Raw genomic sequence first — 19,253 nt, forward strand, 5'->3', positions numbered from 1 at the left:
AAACTGAGAACGATGGTGTCGTGACAAACTCTCTAAGCAGAGTAACGAAATGCTCTGGAAACTCCATGGCCTTTAGGACATTTATGATGAAATCCAAGTGAACAGAGTCAAACACTTTCCTGAGGTTGACCTTTAACATGCCACGTTGTAAAATCCTCTTCTGATGTACCCCTGGATAAGCTCTGTCGCAAGGAGAACATTTTCCACTAGGAGACGCCCCGATGTGAAAGCTGACTGAGTGTTGGAGATAAGGTCTGGTAAGACAATCTTGAGTCTATTTGCCAAGAGCTTTGATATTACCTTGTAGATTGTGTTGTAGCACGCATTGGGACGGAAATCAGTCATTTTTGCCGCATTGGTCATCTTGGGGATAAGATTCAGAAGCGTAGAGTTCCACTGCTTCAGAATCTTGCCGGATTGGAAAAACTCAAGAACTGCACCGACGAGATCCGATCCCACGATATCCCATTGAGTCGTGAAGAACTTGACAGAGTAGCCGTCTGGGCCAGGCGCTTTGTCTTTCGGAAGAGAAAACACCGCTGATTTAATTTCCTCAGGGGTGACAGGAGCGGAGAGTACCTGTAATGCGGAAACAGAGCACCTTTGAGGGACAATAGAGGCTAAAGCCTCAACCGTGGGAGGATTGGTTGAAGATTCTGATCCAAGAAAGCGTTGATAATATTCCACCGCTAGATTTTGAATTCCTTGCTTTGAGTCGACCATCTGGTCATTATCATCAAACAGGTAGAGGATCTGCTTTTAAAGTTGACGAGAGCGGATGATTCTGTGAAAAAACTTAAAGTTTTTGTCTCCTTGGAGCTAATTGGGCTTCCTCCCACCACAATTGTTCACGTAAAGCCTAATTAATGATATCTATTGGCTCTGATTGTATCCCTTGGAATTTTTTTTTATTCCTATCCTTCCATAAGAACCAGACCAGCCACGGTATCGAACTATGAGTAACGCCTAAAGCCATAGGGATTAAACTTTTTCCATATATGAAATCCAAATTTGAATAAATCGAACCATATAGGAGCTTGTCTGTGTTTGAGCCATCAAAAATTCTCTCCCAAATCTGGCGGGAATGAGAACACTCAAATAAAGTATGATTAATAGACTCTTCCTCTAAGTCACATCGTTTACATACCGTATCACAATTAACTCCCCGAGAGGCTAATCGCACCATCACCGGAAGAGAGCCCGATGCGATCTGCCAGGAAAAGTGTTTTATTTTAGGCGGTACCTGAAGATCCCAAGCCTTTGCCTTCAAGTCATTTAAGTTGGGACCATAATCAATTTCAGTCTTCATAGCTTGAGCTACCTTATAACCTGACTTAACCGAGTATCGACCAGATTGTGTATAATGCCACACCAAACGATCTGGTCTAAGAGATTTGCTAATAGGCAAACTCAGAATAACTTGAATATCCTCCGGATCCATATATTCCTGAAGGATAGGTAAATGCCATTCTTTAGTCCGTGGATTAATCAAATGGTTTACCATTAGATTTGGGTGTAGAAGCCGTCCCCTACCATTTGCAGGTCGAGGATGTTGACTAGGGATCCAGGGATCACGCCAAACCGAAATATTGAACCCTGACCCAATTGTCCAACAGGCACCTTTTTCCACTAAACTTTTAGTTGAGTAAATACTTCTCCACCCAAAAGAGGGAGAGTAAGGTTTTTTTGCCATCAACGGGTGTTTATTCCTGAAATATCGTCTCTAAAAACTTGAGCAAATAAGGAATTCGGAAACAGAATTAAACGCCAATACTGTTTAGCCAATAAAGCATCATTAAAAGTCTCCAAATCCCGAAAACCCAAACCTCCTTCAGCTTTATCTTTACACATTTTATCCCAAGCCACCTAGTGAAGCCCCCGATCTTTCCCATCAGAACTCCACCAGAAATTTGAAATTGCACTCGTCAATTTGGTTGTTAACCCTTGAGGGAGCTTGAAGCAAGACATAACATGCGTGGGAAGGGCCAAAGCCACCGAATTTAATAGAACTTCCTTCCTACCCTTAGATAAAAATTTTGCTGTCCAACCATTCACCCGATCATTCAACCTATCTCGAACGTAACCGAAGACTTGAACTCTCGATCTGCCGAGATTCTCTGGAATTCCCAAATAGGAACCCATACCCCCTTCCTTCGAGATTCCCATGACAGATTTTACCCTCTCCTTGACCTCTAAAGACACTTTTTTACCAAACATAATAGAGGATTTTTCTAAATTTACCTCCTGGCCGGATGCTTTACCATAGTTGCCTATAATATCCATAGCCATTGAACATTGTTCTTCATCCGCTTTACAAAAGAACAGACTATCATCCGCAAACAGCAAGTGAGAAATAGGGGGGGAATCTCGAGCAATCTTAATACCCGAGATCTTTTCCTCCCTCTCAGCCTTTTTGATATTCGCTATTAACACCTCAGTACAAAGAATAAACAGATAAGGGGATAAAGGATCCCCCTGTCGCAGACCCCGTTTTGGCGATATGGAGCCACAAGGTTGACCATTAATCAACACTTGGTAGGATACCAAACTCACACACCACATTATCCAAGTGATCCATCTGGAATCAAAACCTAGCCTTATGAGGACTACCTTCAAAAAATCCCATTCAACTCGGTCATAGGCCTTACTCATATCCGTTTTGAAAGCCAAAAATTCCGAACTGCACATCCTATTGGTCTATAAACCATAAAACATCTCTTGTGCCACCAAAATATTATATGTGATTAACCGACCAGAAACAAAGGCCGATTGTGTTTCAGAAATAATCGAGGGCGGAATCTTTTTTAACCGGAAACAAAGAATCTTCGATATGATCTTATAACTCACATTACACAAACTAATAGGCCTGAATTCTTCCATCCTTTTAGGCACTTCAACCTTTGGAATCAGACAAATATTAGTTTCATTAATTCTGGGATCAAACTTCCCAGTCCGAAAGAAATCCCTAACCAGGGAAACTAGATCCCCTTTAAGATGAGGCCAAAAGCTCTGAAAGAAAAGTGCGGTCATTCCATCCGGTCCCGGAGTCTTCTCCGGGTGCATAGCAAATAAGGCCTTACGAACTTCCATCTCTGAGATATCCTTAGTTAGCTCCCATTCATACGCTCTGTAACAAAAGGATTGACCGCTTGTACCATCTCTGAAATACCAAACACATCCGATTGTGCAAAAAGACTATTGAAATAGTCTAACGCAATCCTCTCCATACCCGCACTCGATTCATCCCAAACATCCTCTGAATCAAACAGCCCTACAATCTTATTCCTAACCCTCCTCTGTTTAGTAGAAGCATGAAAATAACTAGTATTCTTATCTCAAACCCGCAACCAAAATTTACGACTTTTCTGTTGCCAATATAATTCCTCATCATAATATGCATCTTTTAACTTCTTCTCAATAATGTGAATTTCCGCTTGCGAAATAGAGTCATCTCTTTTAGCTTCCTCTAAAAAATCCATGGTAATTGAATAAGTTGATCAGGATCACCATGTTGAGAGGCACCCCTCCTGAAAACAAAATCCAAATTTGAGTACACCGACTCATATGGAAAACTCTCTGACAACACAAGAGTCGGAGATAAATCCCAAACTTCACACGAGCGAGGGCATTCAAAGAAAACATTAGGGGTGGACATTCGGGTAACCCGTTCGGGTTCGGGTATTACCCATTTCGGGTTCGGGTAAACGGGTTTAGAAAAATAGAACCCATTGAAAATTTTTAGATATATGGGTTCGGTTCGGTTTGGCTACTATCGGGTTCGGGTCGGTTTGGGTTACAAATAATTAAAATTATTTAAATTTAAATAAATTTAGTTAAATTTTGACTTATGTGACAAAATATTTTAGATATTTTGATTATTTTTGATATTTAGGTATAAAACTAAATGAAATATTAAAAACTATAATCATAATTTTGGGGTAATTACATTATATTAATGATAAATATTCTAAATATATTTATATGTTTGGGTTTAATGGGTACCAAAACGGGTATCGAGTATTACCCGATCCTAACCCGAACCCACGGGTATTAGAAAATAGAACCCAATAGGGTTTTATAGGCAAACCCGTACCCAACCCGAACCTGGTTTTTCGGGTCGGGTTCCGGGTTGGGTATTCGGGTACGGTTTTTATGCCCAGGCCTAGAAAACATGATTAATAGTCTCAACCGCAGATTCACATCTTTTACACCAAATATCACATTGGACAACTCCGTGTATATATTTATTATTATAGATAGTTTTTACTTACTAAAAAAATTTACTTTATATTCTTTGTTAAATTTTATTTTATTTTAAAAACTCTAAACCCGCACATCGGGCGGGTCCTAATCTAGTTTTAATATAAATAGTAGAATTTACAATAAATAACTTTTGAAATTATTGTTTTGTGTTGTATCATAGGGTGATAAAGCAATTATGCTATGATACCATTATGTTTTTTTAGTACATATGTTATAAAGACAATCAAACTGTAACTTATAAATTACTATTAATTGAATACAAACTTGAGTTGTGTCTTTAACACAATATATATGATAACTAAATATAATGTGAGTTTTCTTATATATTAGAAAATTTTTTATACATTAATTTTGTTTCAGTTTTTACTTTGAAAGGTATCAAATCATTTTATAGTAATAGGACAATTAGTTACACCAAAGTTAATTAAATTTTGTACGTTCCTTAAATAATTAAGATAAATTAATGTATTTATAGTTTGTTTTTTTTGGAAAAAAAACTGATAATTAAGCATTCTAAGAAAAAAGTGTAACACCTTATTTTGATTGTAAATTATGTTGTCTTATATATTAATTTTTTTCATATATAAAAGTAATTGTTTACAACAAATAATTTTATAATATGATAAGTCAGTTTTCAAATAATTTATTGAAACGATATCACAAAACAAATATCTTATACTCTAAGTCTAACTAATTTTTTATAAAATCCATGAAAATAAAAGTGTGTCAAATTTAATATAAATATATTTTTCTTCCATTGTCTCTATTTCTAATCATTTTAAAATAAATAGTATTATTAACAATCAATTAATTTTGAAATTATTGTTTTCTGTTATTTCATTGGGAGATAAAACAATTATTTTATGAGACCATTTTTTTAGTACATATGTTTTAAAGACAGTCAAACTGTAAATTATAGAATACTATTAAATACAAATTTTAGTTGTGTCTTTAATACATTATATATCATTATTGAATATAATGTGATATATATATATATATATATTAGTAAATCTTATATATTTTTAAATTAGTCTATCATAAATTAATTTGGTTTTAGTTTTTACTTTAAAAGTATGAAACCATTTTCTATTTTTATTTGGTTTCAATTTGTTTACATTTTTTAGTTGGGTTGATCAGTATTTTTTTTTTAGGTTCTATGGGGAATGATTTCATTATGAAATATATTATTAGATGCTAAAACTAAAAAAATGGAAGAATATGTATTTTTGAGAATATAGTTATGTATTTTTGAGAATACACTTCTGATGTTCTTAGAGGAGTATTTCGTATTGCATCAATTGATTATCGCCAGGCCCGGCCCATAGGACAATCAAGTGAAGCCAAGGATTAGGGCATCAAATTTTTTGGGGCATATTTTAGCCCAAAAATTTTAAGCCTTATATGTAGATTTTTTTTTCTTTCTTTCTTTATTTAGTTTTTTATTTATTTTTATAAATAAAAAAAAGTATTTATAAGTTCAAGTTCAATATAAGAAAAAGATATTATTTATGTAGATATATCCAATTTACATATGAAGTTTTATTAGGTTTATGAAAAATATTATCTCATTTTTTTTTCCACAAAAATTATCTCATCTTTTTAATTGTTTGTGATATTAGATTAATGTTAACTAAACTTGTTGTTAATGAGTGTTGAAGCAAAATTTTATTTAGAAAAACAAATTTATAACTCTAGTAAAAAAATTCATATTGGAAGAGTTTTAAATCAATAATGAGTGATTAGGTAATATAATATTTATTTTCATATAAAATTTTAAATGAACATAAAAACAAAGAAAAATGAAAAAGGGAGCAGCAAAAAGAACATATTTAGGTTTGTGGATTTAAAATTAAAATTATGAAAATATTTTTTATATTACTATTTTTGTGATTTATATACAATAATAAAAATGGTATTTAATTTTTTGGCGTAGGACATCTAAAATTGTCCGAGAGGCCCTGATTATCGTACACAATCTTAGTTATATGATTTTATCCTTTTTATTTCAAACTTCAATTCTAATAGATACAGATACCTAATATTGACTTTTTGAGATACATATACATATATGAAAGAATCATGGAAGATATTATGCCATTTGACATATATCGTATATGCTAAAACTTAGAAACTAATAAAGTAATAATACCTGAAGAAAACGTTTTCGAACCATAGTTATACAGATGTGTGCATATAAATACCAGCTACACAAAAACCAAGTTAACAAAACAAAATATTTAAAAATCTACTCCAAAAAAAGTATGAAAAACTTCTCAGTATTTTTATTTGTTTGAAGTCTCTCAGTGTTCAACCATGTATCCGACACGGGAATCAGGATCGCGAACGATCTTAAATTCAACAAAAAACTTTGGATGAGATGTTATTCCAAAGATGATGTTATTGGTCCAAAAATAATACTAATGGGACAAGATTATTCATTTTATTTTGGCCCTAACTTTTTTCGTACAACACGTTTTATGTGTACTTTGAAACAAGGTCCTAACTATAAACACTATCAAAGTTTTACAGCATTCAAGCTTTTCAGTAATTCAGATACCGGAGGCCTATGGAATTGGAGAGCTAGAGAAGATGGAGTTTATTTAGTGAAAGAACATGAATGTTTTGCTCAGAATCCAGTTAATCTGCATAAAGAGTATGATTGGATAAATTAAAAAAAATTACAAGATAACTTACAAAAAAAGTTGTATTACGTTTTTGAACAAGAAAAAAAATATATAAAAGTATTTGATATCGAGTATTCTATCAACTAGTTAAAAATCAAATAAATAAAAAACTGAAATTTACCCAGATTGACTCAAACAGGAATTGAAAAGTGTTGGAATGTGCATACTCGATGAAAGGGTGTGAGAGTTTGCTACATATGAATTAGTGATATAAATAAAGTTTGTTAGTTTCGTATGCTAATTTGGAGCTATAGAGGGATTTAGATCTCTGGAGAGATAGTTATAGAAAGTAACTCTTATCTTCTAATTAATACGCTTTGGTGCATTTGTGATCCAAGTCCAGCAATGACGAGCCAACAAAATGATATAAGCCCAACATAGTCAGTGAATTAGATTGAGAAAAGGGTATTGAGATGTCTAGTTGCACCCACATAGCTTTCAATGATGTATCACACTAATTTTGTAAAAATATCTTTGATATCTTATAGCTCAACCCTACATCAAATACTGTGTTATCCAACCAGCTTTCATGACTCTAAAGCTCGAATACCTGTTTCTTAGCTTATTGTTAAGTCAAATTAGTGTTTTCCATTTAATTATCATAATAGACACTGCTCATGAATAGCCAACCCGCAAAGAAGGCAGAGATAGTGAAACAACCCGACCCATTTTTCCGATCCTCACATAGGATCCACAGGAAACGATCTCACCAGAACCCTATAATTCCGACGAGACAACCGGCGTAGAAATTGTTCCTTACAAAAAACTCTCACAAACATATCAAACCCCACCTCATATATTTACTGAGTCGCACAACCAACCACCCCTAGCGACCGAGTAACAAGAGAGGTGGGCTGAAATATTTAATTTCATCCAGCCACGGACAACATTTCCCCACAATTATTCCAACTCAATATGAACTCCTCTAGTGTTGAACGGCACCTCCACCTGGTGTCGAACATCACTCATTGAACCACTTGCGAACCAACACAAACACCGACGCTCACGGAATCACTTTAGTCAATATCTCCTCATCCAATCCTTACTCTAGCTATCCTCCTAGGACCCAAACACACAACAACATGCTGGTGTCGACCACACCACCTTGGTGTCGCTCGACACCCAAACTTTACCACAAAACCGTCAATACCAAACACAATACAAACACTTGATTAAAACACAAACCAACCGTTAATTTCACAAACCCACTGTTGGATATGAAACTTATAGCACCACGAAGCTACCTACCAAAATTCAGCCAAATCGGACTTCGTTTCATCCTCCAAACATTGCCCCGAATTAGCCCTATCAAACTAGTTTGCGCTATCGATAAAGCTCTTTCTCGCCGCAAATCCCTAATCCTTCACAACTATCGATTCCCTAACCGATTAAGCATCAAACAACACAACTTACCTGGATAACAGCTTGGGGAAAGCCTCCTTGTGTCTCTCAATCCACCACTAATCTCCCATCCATCCCGTCACACATGAAGAAGATAGATCTCCCTTCTTCTCCTTTGTTCCTAGCACAAGATCTCCACTCCTCAGAGACAGATCTCACCAAACCAGCCTTGAATCTCCAAAATCTCTCCCAAAACCTCAAGAACACCTCTTTTCTCTGTTTTCTCTCCAAACTCTAAGCGGCGACAAAACAAACCCCCCCCCCCCCCCCAAAACCCTTCTGTCGACAAAACACTTAAATAACTCGGTTCCATGGTTTTTCTTAAACCAAACCGACCCAAATCGACAATTAAGTCAATCTGGTTGAATCAGAATTGATGGTGTCGATCGACATTCCCCTTGGTGTCATCGGCACCCACTCCCAAAATCCACAATTTGGTTCGCGGATGTTATAGATAGCCTTGTCCACCAGATTCGTTACAAAAGTCACAAGTACGTAATGATCTAAAATAACATAATTGTAGTCTTGTACAGGGTGTTGGTGGCACGGTATAAAAAATGGAATGGGGGAAGTTATGTGATCAACTATGCAACCAATGTCCAAATTGAGTTTACAATCATAGCAATGATTAAAAAAAACAAAGGCGCTTGATGTTTCAATCGCATAGATGACATTTTAGGCCGGTGTGATCCAGAACCCCGGTCATGAGAAGCTTGAGACAATGTCCAACATGAGAAGGGTGGTCGCATATCTCTTGTGTGTTCAACACAAATGCACATTTGGAGTGGATAATAAACTTGCATTCGCCGCATAACTAACGACCATCGTGAATCGATCGCAAGCATCACATTCCAAACAATCACCAGTGTATAACTAGGATACACAATGCTTTCTTGTGTCCTTGTAAGCTGGAACTCATGACGGTTGCGATTAGGAGAGTATGCAAATTAATGTTTGTGTAATAGTACTTTACCCGACTTCAGTTTAGTGTGTATTAAAAAATGGATCAATATAGTTGTTTCTCTGTGCATTGGATCTAATTTGAATATGAGTTGACGATGTTAAACATACTTTAACATGAACCCCAAGATCTTAAACATCTATATTAATCACATAATAGCATCATAAAGAGGATTAAAGTAATACCTTCACTCATTGTAGAAATGATGCTTCCTTGAATGGTTTCTTCTTCAATGGCTTGAAGGCTTGAAAAGAAACTCTTAGATGATCTTTAGGTGGAAGATAAGGTTTCTCTCCCCTTTCCTATAAATTCTTTTCATTATGTGTTGTTTTGTTCTTGTGATGATTTGTGATGGAGCAAACCATCTATTTATAGAAGGGAAGAAGACCTTACTCATCATAAGGGTTTTGTCTTCTAATTTAATCTCAATTATCCATCATAGTAGAGATAAAGACAGTGGTGACAAGTGTGAGAACAAGTGTCTAACATTGCTTCAAACACAACATGCAACTTCACACTTGTTCTCTTATAAGCTTTAGCATGACATGTAGCGTAGCAATTGTCCTTATAAATATAAGCATGACATATAGCTTAACACATGTCATTTTGGTTCCCAAATTATTAAACCCAAAATATAACAAACCCAATTAAATAACCTACAAACACTATAGGACCACTTATAGACGAATATATAGTAATACAATACAACGAGTGTGCAACAGTGCAAGTCGTTAGTCTTTGTTTAGTTTAATATTGATTGTCCCGTTCAGGTTGTCTGCCATGTTAGTTACTTGACAACTTTTATTTCCCTTTCTTGTTTTGCCTTTTTGTTTTTTAACTCTCAATAAGCAAGTATTCATACTTTTACTTAATAAATCGAGATCAACGAAGGAAGAAGTCAAAAAAGTTCACTGAGCCGACGATGATGCGTTCGAAAGGGGTATTCAAATGATATTTTGGAGAATTTGATGTGATTTTGGAGATTTTGGAAATTTTGGATTTTGAGAGTTTTTAGGATATTTAGGTGGATTTGTTAGTTTTTCAATCTTAAAAAAGGAAAAATAGTTTGTGATTTGGTGAGATTTTTAAAGAATATATTGGATGATTTTAAGAGATTTTTAGAACCCAAAAAAAAAATTGGTTTCCAAACAAAACATTCTCGTCATGAAGTGAATAATTTTGCAATGTCATTGTTTTCAATTCTCACGCTCTTGTTTTTATTCTACATTCTCGTCATGATTATATCAATTCTCGAAGGTTGTTGATATCATCACTGCTAACATTCATATTTTGGACGATGTGATCGAACTGTGAAGGGATTAATCAATGATTCATCATGTCTTCTATGCTCTAATGCGACTAAAAGAAGGGATCGCTTACTATTTGAATGCATATACCCAAACGCTTTTTCTGTTAAATCCTTCTGTTTGTGTATTCCCTTACTACGTATGCAGTCGTCTTGCCAATGATGCCAAGGCTGCAAAGAAATGAGGTGGTGGTAGACAATTGGACTCTATGACTCTGTGAAGCGTGTTCTCCTTACTGTAGACTTGCAGGTTCGTCTTGTTGTCTTTCTCACTGATCTGGGTGTTCTCTTGCTTATAATTGGTTGGTTTTGACATGTTATTGTTCTCTTTTGGTTATTTCAGGACAGTTTCTTTGCTAGTTTCGCTCTTAGATGGGTCATCACTAATGGTCCTGGTCTTGCATCTTACCCCATTGACACTGTTCACAAGAATGATGATCATTTGCAAGGATGTATTTAAAGAAACGTATCATCACATTCACTACAGAAGGCGTCATTTGCAGAGGACTATTTCTTTTTTCTTTGTGAATTAATTTTTTTTTTTAAACAAATCTTTCAAAATAACACCGCTCAAGGTGTGATTTTTTCTGTTGGATTTCTCATGTAAAAATGTATCCAAAGTCTCCTAAAATCTGTGTTTTGATTTTCTATTAAAAAACAGTTATATGTTGAATAACATGGTATTGTGAGTGATTTTAAATGATTTTATAGAAATTCCAAATTGAATAACATTAGATTTGGAAAGTGATTTTAAAATCATAAATTGAATAACAGATGATTTTAATAAAAAGCCAAAATCCTCCAAAATTCTCATTTGAATACCCCTCTAATAAAAAAAATCATTCAAGTGGGTTTCGTTAGTCCTCTCTTGTTTCTTATCATAACAATATTTTATACTATATATGAAATCAATGCAACATAACAAGAAATTTAGAAATAAATGTGAATATTGAGATAATTAGTTTTGATTGGTTATTTAGAAGTTTAGGTGGATGGTATAAACCGTATAAGAAGCAGTCGCGAATCCATGTTGTGGATTGTGGGTGCAGTACTTATACCACCAGTAAAATAGAAATAGTCAATATTGTTACACTATAAACAAAATAAATCTAGTGGCTAAATGGTTAGAAATCCACAAGTAAGATACTCAAAGTAAAGGGTTTGATTCCTATGTACAACAATTTGCCTCCCCAAACTTTTTTTTGCATCAAGATAACTTCTACTTTTTTGCAACAATTTGCCTCCCCTCTCGGCTCCCTCATCAGTGTCTTTGGTCGTCCAACTTGACCGTCTCAAACATGCATTCCCCTGACTGGAACCGTGGCAAGGGCTTGTACCAGTTCAGGGTGGCGTATTCGACCTACAAGATCTCCCCAAGCGGAACTGCTTCTTACGCATCTCACTACCAGCAAGCAGCACCGAGTCAGACTCTTACGTATGGAGGATTGAGGATGATAATCTTGATGATTTTAACACAAAGAGAACTTGGGAAGCAATCATGCATAGAAATCAACCCCTTCCCAGGACAGAGCATGTATGGTACAAAGGTGCAGTACCGCGTCATGCGTTTACGATGTGGCTAACCCAGCTTGACAGGATTCCCACAAGAACCCGCTTGGCTAACTGGGGTTTACAAATTGATACGACCTGCTGCATTTGTGGCTTGTCTGAAACAAGAGACCACCTCTTCTTACACTGTGATTTCAGTGAGGTTCTCTAGCAAGAAGCAACGCGGAGACTCGGCTAAAGCTTATTCGTGTTTCACACTTGGGATGCTTTGTCAGCGTGGCTTAACATCAAAGACTCAATTTCAACCCAGACATTGCGACGGCTAGTTCTGCAGGTACTCATCTATACTATATGGCTAGAAAGGAACTACCGATTTCACAACAATGTTGCCACACCTCCCCATATCCTGTTCAAGCAACTGAATAGACTGGTCCGTGATGCGATCATAGCTAAGAGGCATCGGAAAAACTTCAAAAACTTAATGCAAAGTTGGCTTAGATTCATCTAAAGTTCTGTATCTTAGATCACTCCTGGTTTTTATTTTTTTGGGCGAGGTTTATCTACTGTATTAAGGCTATTGTAACCAATACAATTTATTTTCATTAATGAAAATTCACATTTTTACAAAAAAAAAAAAAAAAAAAAATTATATATTTTCTTTTTTAATTATCTTTATTACAGCTAGAACAAGTGCATTTTGAAGGGAATAAGAAGGCTTCCAATCTTGGAGATTCTAGACTAAACAAGACCGTTGTGTTATCGTAGCTAGGCTACACCAACTTATGTGAATGTATGAGTGTTAACTTCACGTATACCATGAATATTTGTATTAATTGTTGTCTTGTTGATTGATACAAAATAAAAATGAAAAAATGAAGTTGTAGGCTAACATGCGTAGTGTTGATGTCCAGATCGGTCTAATTAGAGTATTTTAGTTCGGTATTTAGAGGGTCGAAGTTTTCTTTTATATATGAAAAGTCGGGCTACAATTGATAACGACGAGCTATAAAATGACGAAAAGGAAACAATTGACGAACTGCGAGCTCGTCGAATCGATGCTCCGAGAACCGGTTCTCTAGTATAAATTTCCTCTCCGTTTTTCGTGTCCTTTCACCGCACGCCGTACAATCACTATTTATAGATTAATGTGTCGGTTTGTCATCTAAAAAGACCAAAATACCCTGCTCGGTCTATTAACTCTTTTGGGCCTATTCTGGGCTGGACCTATTGTTGGGGTAAAATCCACCCCTAACAGTATCCCCCATCTTTAGTTCGTAGTCGCGCAATCTTCGAGCCTTTGTATTTGACGACGAGCTGGATCCGAGGTCGGCAAACGATGGGCACTTGAAGGGTATGCGGACAAATATTGGGAAATTGGAGAGTCGCGCGTGAGCTTTCCCGTTTTCCAAAAAATACGGTCACATCGTCACGCATTTACCTTGATGCGCGTGACATCTGAAAGTTGTAACATCGCTTTGATCCTCGAGTTGTAATGATGATTTCTTCGGGAATCTTCCTTTCAACCCTATAAATACTCATCCCTTCTTCATCTTGGCTTCATTTCTCTCCATCGATTGTTTCCTCAGCTCGTCGTCCCAAGTATTTTCTTCCCTCATCTTCTAGCTCGTCTATATATTTGTTTCCTTGAGACTTTCTATGGCCTCCCCCCCGATCCACTTCGTCTGATTCCTCGGCGGCGAGCCACCTTCGTCAGAACACTTCGCCTGATTCCAGTGGTTCGACCAGATCGGACCGTCGTGTGGCGAGGTCTCCGACGGGTAGTGACGTTTCTTTGGGATCGTCGTCTAGTTCTGACGACACCAATTTGGCCGAACTCCAGTTCCGCATCTTCTCTGATGTGACGGTTCCGAGTTCGTCAGCCCTTCCATGCCAGATCCCTTCTCTTATCGACGAGGACTTTGATGACATTATCGTTCCGGCGGATCGCCTCATCAGGCACATATCTCTCCCGTCGGTTGCCGACCCTTCAGAAACCAAGGAGCATGCCCTTTCTTTCGTTCCCCGATCTTCCTCCAAACGTGAATCGGCTCTCCAGGCGGTTCAGATCAGCGAATTCCCGGCCGATCCCGTCATTATTATCCCCGAGCGCAATCAGTGTCCTTGGGATGTTCCCGAAGGGTTCATTTGTCTCTCGGAGAAAATTTTCTCCGAATGTGGGGTTACTTTTCCCCTTCCCTCTTTTCTGATGTCGTATTTTGCTAAGCGCAAAATGGCAATTTCTTAGTTCGCTCCGGCTACGTTCCGGAACGCGGTTGGAATCTCAATTTTGGCAAAGAGAGCGGGGATTCGACTGTCGGTTGATCATTTCGAAGAGCTTACTCGTCTAACAGCGTCTGACAGAAATAAGAAACCCGGAGTTACTATGTCAGTTCGCGACCCCCTCTGCTCGTCGAAAGGGCAAAACGGAAGACCCACAAATCGGAAAGGTCTTATTTTTTCTAAAAAGTGGTTCCAGGAGTCGTCGAGGATCCTGCGATCCCTTTATCTTCTGGGTGGAACCTTTCACCTGGTAGTTCATCTTTCTTTGTAATTTGTTCACGTCCTTCATATATTTTTCGTTACTTACCCCGTTCGCTTCTTTGTAGTTTTCATACCGCGGTGCCTTCTTCCTTATCCTCCTGCGTTTCAAGCTGATATTGACGCGATACGAGCAGTGGGTCCGTATATTTGGTCAGGCTCTAGACAGAGGAAAGGAGGTCGTCCAAGAAAGCAAAAGGTTCCTCGACCGACAAGTAATAGTCAAACTTTTCTTTGGTTTGTCTAAGGCGTTCGTTGACGACATGTTAGGAGGTCAGAGTGTTTTTTTTTTTAACTTGAATTCCCTGTGCAGCTAGTACAATGGGGAGAATTTATTTGGATGTTCCCAACGTGTTGGCTCGCTACCGTCAAGCGTATGGTCCACCCGCGCTCTCTCCACCTTCTCACCTTGAGGTCCAATCCGAGACTTGCCCTTCCGGGGTTGACCCATCACGGAGATCTCCTCCGGCTTCTCGCGATTCTCGTTCGGCTGAGATTCGCGCTGGCAAAAGGCCGGCATCGAGATCGTCTCCTCTCCCACCAAACCTCCTGGCTCTCCCCGCTGGAGCTGACTCCCAAGGGGAAAAAGCCTACGGGTGACTCTAGCCGTCAGAAGGAGCATTCCTTGAATCCTTCGCAGAAGAGGGCAGATCGATCTCAGGATCGATTGGTTGTTAAAGCGGCAGAGGACCGTGGACTATCGGTGGGATTTCTCTCATACTTCGGCAACTCGAGCTTTTTCGAACGACTAGGAGGCATGCACTGAGCTGTTTTGCAAGATCCATTTTGGGTCTGGTCGTCTTATGCCGATCGAGAGGATGAAGGAGGGCGATAAGATCATCGATCTGGCGAATACCGCCTTCGAGGTTCGTAATTCGGCAGTTGTTTTCCTTTTTCTCGTTGTTTTTTTTATTTAAGTTCCCTTTTCTGATTTTTGGTCGTCGCAACTCATAGGTCGCATCAACCGTCTCGCTTCTGGCTACGAGAGGCGTGTGTACGACCTAGAGTCCGCTGCTTCTATGCCTTCAAGTTCCTCGGTCAAGCAAGTCAAGAAGCTTGAAGCTCAGCTCGAACAGGCAGTTCGCTTGAACACGACGCTGAGCGGGAAGATTTCCAAATTGGAGCGTGAGCGAGTGGTGGCGAACTCTGCACAGGCTGCCCTTCTGTCGACGCTCAACGTGGCAGAAGCGTCTTGTGCCCAACTTCGGATCACTCTAGAATCCAAGACGACGAGGCTTAGAGCTCGTCGTCGTGGGTTCAGTCGGTATCAAAAGATGGCTGCTTATCGTAGGGTTGTCGATCGTGCCCAGAAGATTTTGGATCGTCACAAGGCTCAAGCGGAGGCTGTTGAAGCATCTCGCCCAAAGTTGCTCGAGTACAACCAGGCCTTGGGGAATTTGCACATGAGAGGGTTGCTGCTGTGGCGGCTGGATCTCAATCCCGGTGATTTCGATATTTCCTCCATTTTTGTTGAGCCTTTCCCTGATCCCCTCGAATGGTTTTCTTCCCCAGGTGTCGCAGATGATTCGGATTCGGAGTCTGAAGGAGGCGTGCGTCCAGTGAGGAAGTCGAGGAAGAAAATATTGTTCCTGCTACACCAGGTCGCTCGGCGGCTTATCCCCATGATGTAGTGGATGCTGGGCCGTTATGGCATTGTATTTTGTTGTTGGAACTTATTTATGTTTGTTTGACGATCTTCTTTTACTTTGGATTCCTTGTTTTTACTTAACTCATATCGTCATTTTGCTTCGAAAATTTCTTCACGCTATTTCTTCTCTTCTTTAAACGTACGAGCTTCTCCATGGGGTCGACCGTGGTTTTTGCGTCACTTGCAACAGCAAGGTCGGTGTCTTTGGAGGAGAGCTCGTGAATATCCCGCTTCAGGTTGCAATACGTCGTAAGTTTGAACTCCATTTTGGAGTCCGAGATTCTAGTGGCGACGTTAGTGTTCTTGCGGGGAGGATGCCAACTTTGGCGAGAGTAGATCCGCTCATCCTGATTTTGATGAGCCAACCAATGGGATACTGGCTAGCGAGAAGCCTTTACTTCTCTTCTCCCCCTCCCCTCCTTTTTTTTTTGAATCTCTTCGGCACGGGACACGCGTTTGGTCGGCTTTTCCTAAGTCACAAGTGGTGACTCAGCTTTTTCTCGTTCGAGTGCGACATACAGGAATCGGCTTATTTTCTTATTACGAGTAGCGAACTCGGTTTTATTATATAGGTGCAACACGCGATGGTCGGCTTACCTATGAATTTGCGAGTAGCGACTCGGCTTGAATTATAAAGGTGCGAAACGCAGTGGTCGGCTTGCCCATGACTTTGCGAGTAGCGACTCGGCTTAATTATATAGACGCGATACGCAGTGGTCGGCCCCCTTCTTTTTTATTTTTTTTTATTTTATTTTTTTGCCTATGAAACGCACTGGTCATTTAATGGGTGCGTTTTCCAAGGCTTGATTTATTTCTCCCCTCGGGAACACGCACTTTGCAATCTATAAATTACCCATCTGGCCTCTACCTTCTTTCATTTTCCTCTATTTTTTTTCGAGAAAACACCTTGTGATGCCCGTAACAGCGAGGTCAGCGTGGTTGAGGAGGGCGCGGGAACGGCTCGCTGTACGACCTGATGATGTGATTCGTTTGGAGCTGGAGTACGATCATGCCCAGATTCAATGGCTGCGGGATTATATCGTAACAACGCGTCGATAGTTCGAGCGTCGTTTCCAATTTTGCCATGTAGATGGGACCGAAAGCTCGAGGAGCGTTCTTGCTGCGAGGCGTTACTGGCCAAAGCGGGGGTTCCCAACCTTGTACCTATTGGTAGGAGGCCGTACTAAGATCATGTGGAACTCGACGCGTGCCGAACTCGAGTCGACGTGTTGCAGCAGTACATTAATCAGCTTGAGAGTACAGATCACTACTTCTGCGACAGTAGTCGTGTTGAGGCGGCTTGCTCCTACATCGAAAGGATTGTCTTCAGGGGTGTTGTCATCCCAATGGACAGGCTGAAAGAATTGAAGGATTCGTGCCGTTTCTGGCAGACGACCAACGGTGGCCTGGAGTTTGACGAACCCTCGAACGCCGACCTGGGGATTGAGTAGCGGGGCCTTGTGCGGAGTGCTTGATAGTAGCGATCCCAATTTCTTCTTACTCCCCCCCCTTTTTTTGTTTTTGGTATGTGCCGTATTGGGGTCGGCTTGAACTTTTGCCGGTTTGGGGGTCGGCTCCCCTTTGTTTTAATTTTTGAACCAGCTCTTATTTTATGCTTTTGTTGTTACTCTGGTGCAACGCGCTATCGCTGATAAGCATAATAAAATTATATTATTGGCAGTTGTGTCTCGTAAACGAGACTGCCTACGTACCCCCCGATCAGGAGGGATCAAGCCGCTCGTAGTTCACATTATATAGATAATTAAAACTGTAGAAAATGGGCTATGTTTTTTTTTAGTAATAGTAGCGCTTTAGATGTATGGCGTTCCAAGAGCGGGGTACTGGCTCGCCGCTCATTGTCAGGAGCTCGTAAACACCGGGCTGGACGACTTTGGACACCTGGTACGGACCTTCCCAATTGGCTCCCATTTTTCGGCATAAGGCTCGGCAGTGTTCTCGAAAACTTTTCGTAAGACAAGATCTCCCCCGTCAAAGTGCCGATTGTGGACTTTCTTGTTGTAGTACTTGGCGGCGGCAAGTTGGTAGTTTTGAATTCGTAGAAATGCCTTGTCACGTTGAGTGTTGTGTCTTGGACGAGCATTGTTCGGGGAAGGCTTGTACTGCCGACCTCAGCTGGTGCCATTGCTTCCATTCCGTAGGCTAGGGAGAATGGGGTTTGGTTCGTAGCTTGTCATGGCGTTGTACGATAAGACCAAAGCACTCCGTCGAGTTCGCCGGCCCAAGCGCCTTTCTTGGCGTCCATCCTCTTTTTTAGGCCGTCGAGTATGGTTTTCTTTGTCGCTTCGGCTAACTCATTTACTTGCGTGTATCTTGGCGTTGATTTCCTTAACTTGATTCTCAACTTTTCGCAGAAGTCTTCGAATTGCAAAGAAATGAATTGCGAGCCGTTATCGGTGACTATTTCATAAGTCAGGCCATGGCGGCATATGATATATTTCCATACAAAAAGCTGGACATCTTTGGCTTTGGTGTTGGCGTAGGACTCGGCTTCGACCCACTTAGTGAAGTAATCGGTGAGGATGAGAATATAATGTTTCTGTCTCGACGCGGGTAGCGGGCCGATAATGTCCATTGCCCAGCGCATGAATGAATATGGAGCTACGCCAGCTCGTAGAAGTTCGGTCGGTTGATGGATGATGGGCGCGTGACGCTGGCATTTCTCGGATTTGGCCACGAATCTTTCGCAGTCGTAGATCATTGTTGGCCAGTAATGGTCCTGCTTCTTGATTCATAGTGCTAAGGCTCGTCCACCGGAATGGTTACCTCCTGCCCCTTCATGGGTTTCCATCATGACCCGTTCCGTATTGTCACCGTGCACGCACAACAGTAAGGCTCCGGAGGCAGTCCACCGAAGCAAGTGCTCCTTCATCAGAGTGTAATGGGAAGCTTTCGTTTTCTATCGTCGCTTGGCCCATTTGT

General features: G+C 39.7%; 1 pseudogene; it reads left to right on the forward strand.

Annotated features, from left to right (window-relative positions):
- The first annotated feature begins 6,527 nt into the window (after positions 1-6,527).
- On the forward strand, positions 6,528-6,938 carry LOC109133448 (S-protein homolog 17 pseudogene; annotated as a pseudogene).
- Positions 6,939-19,253: the final 12,315 nt, after the last annotated feature.

Source organism: Camelina sativa, chromosome 6 (assembly GCF_030686135.1).
Source record: "Camelina sativa cultivar CO46 ecotype springtype chromosome 6, ASM3068613v1".
Taxonomy (NCBI): domain Eukaryota; kingdom Viridiplantae; phylum Streptophyta; class Magnoliopsida; order Brassicales; family Brassicaceae; genus Camelina; species Camelina sativa.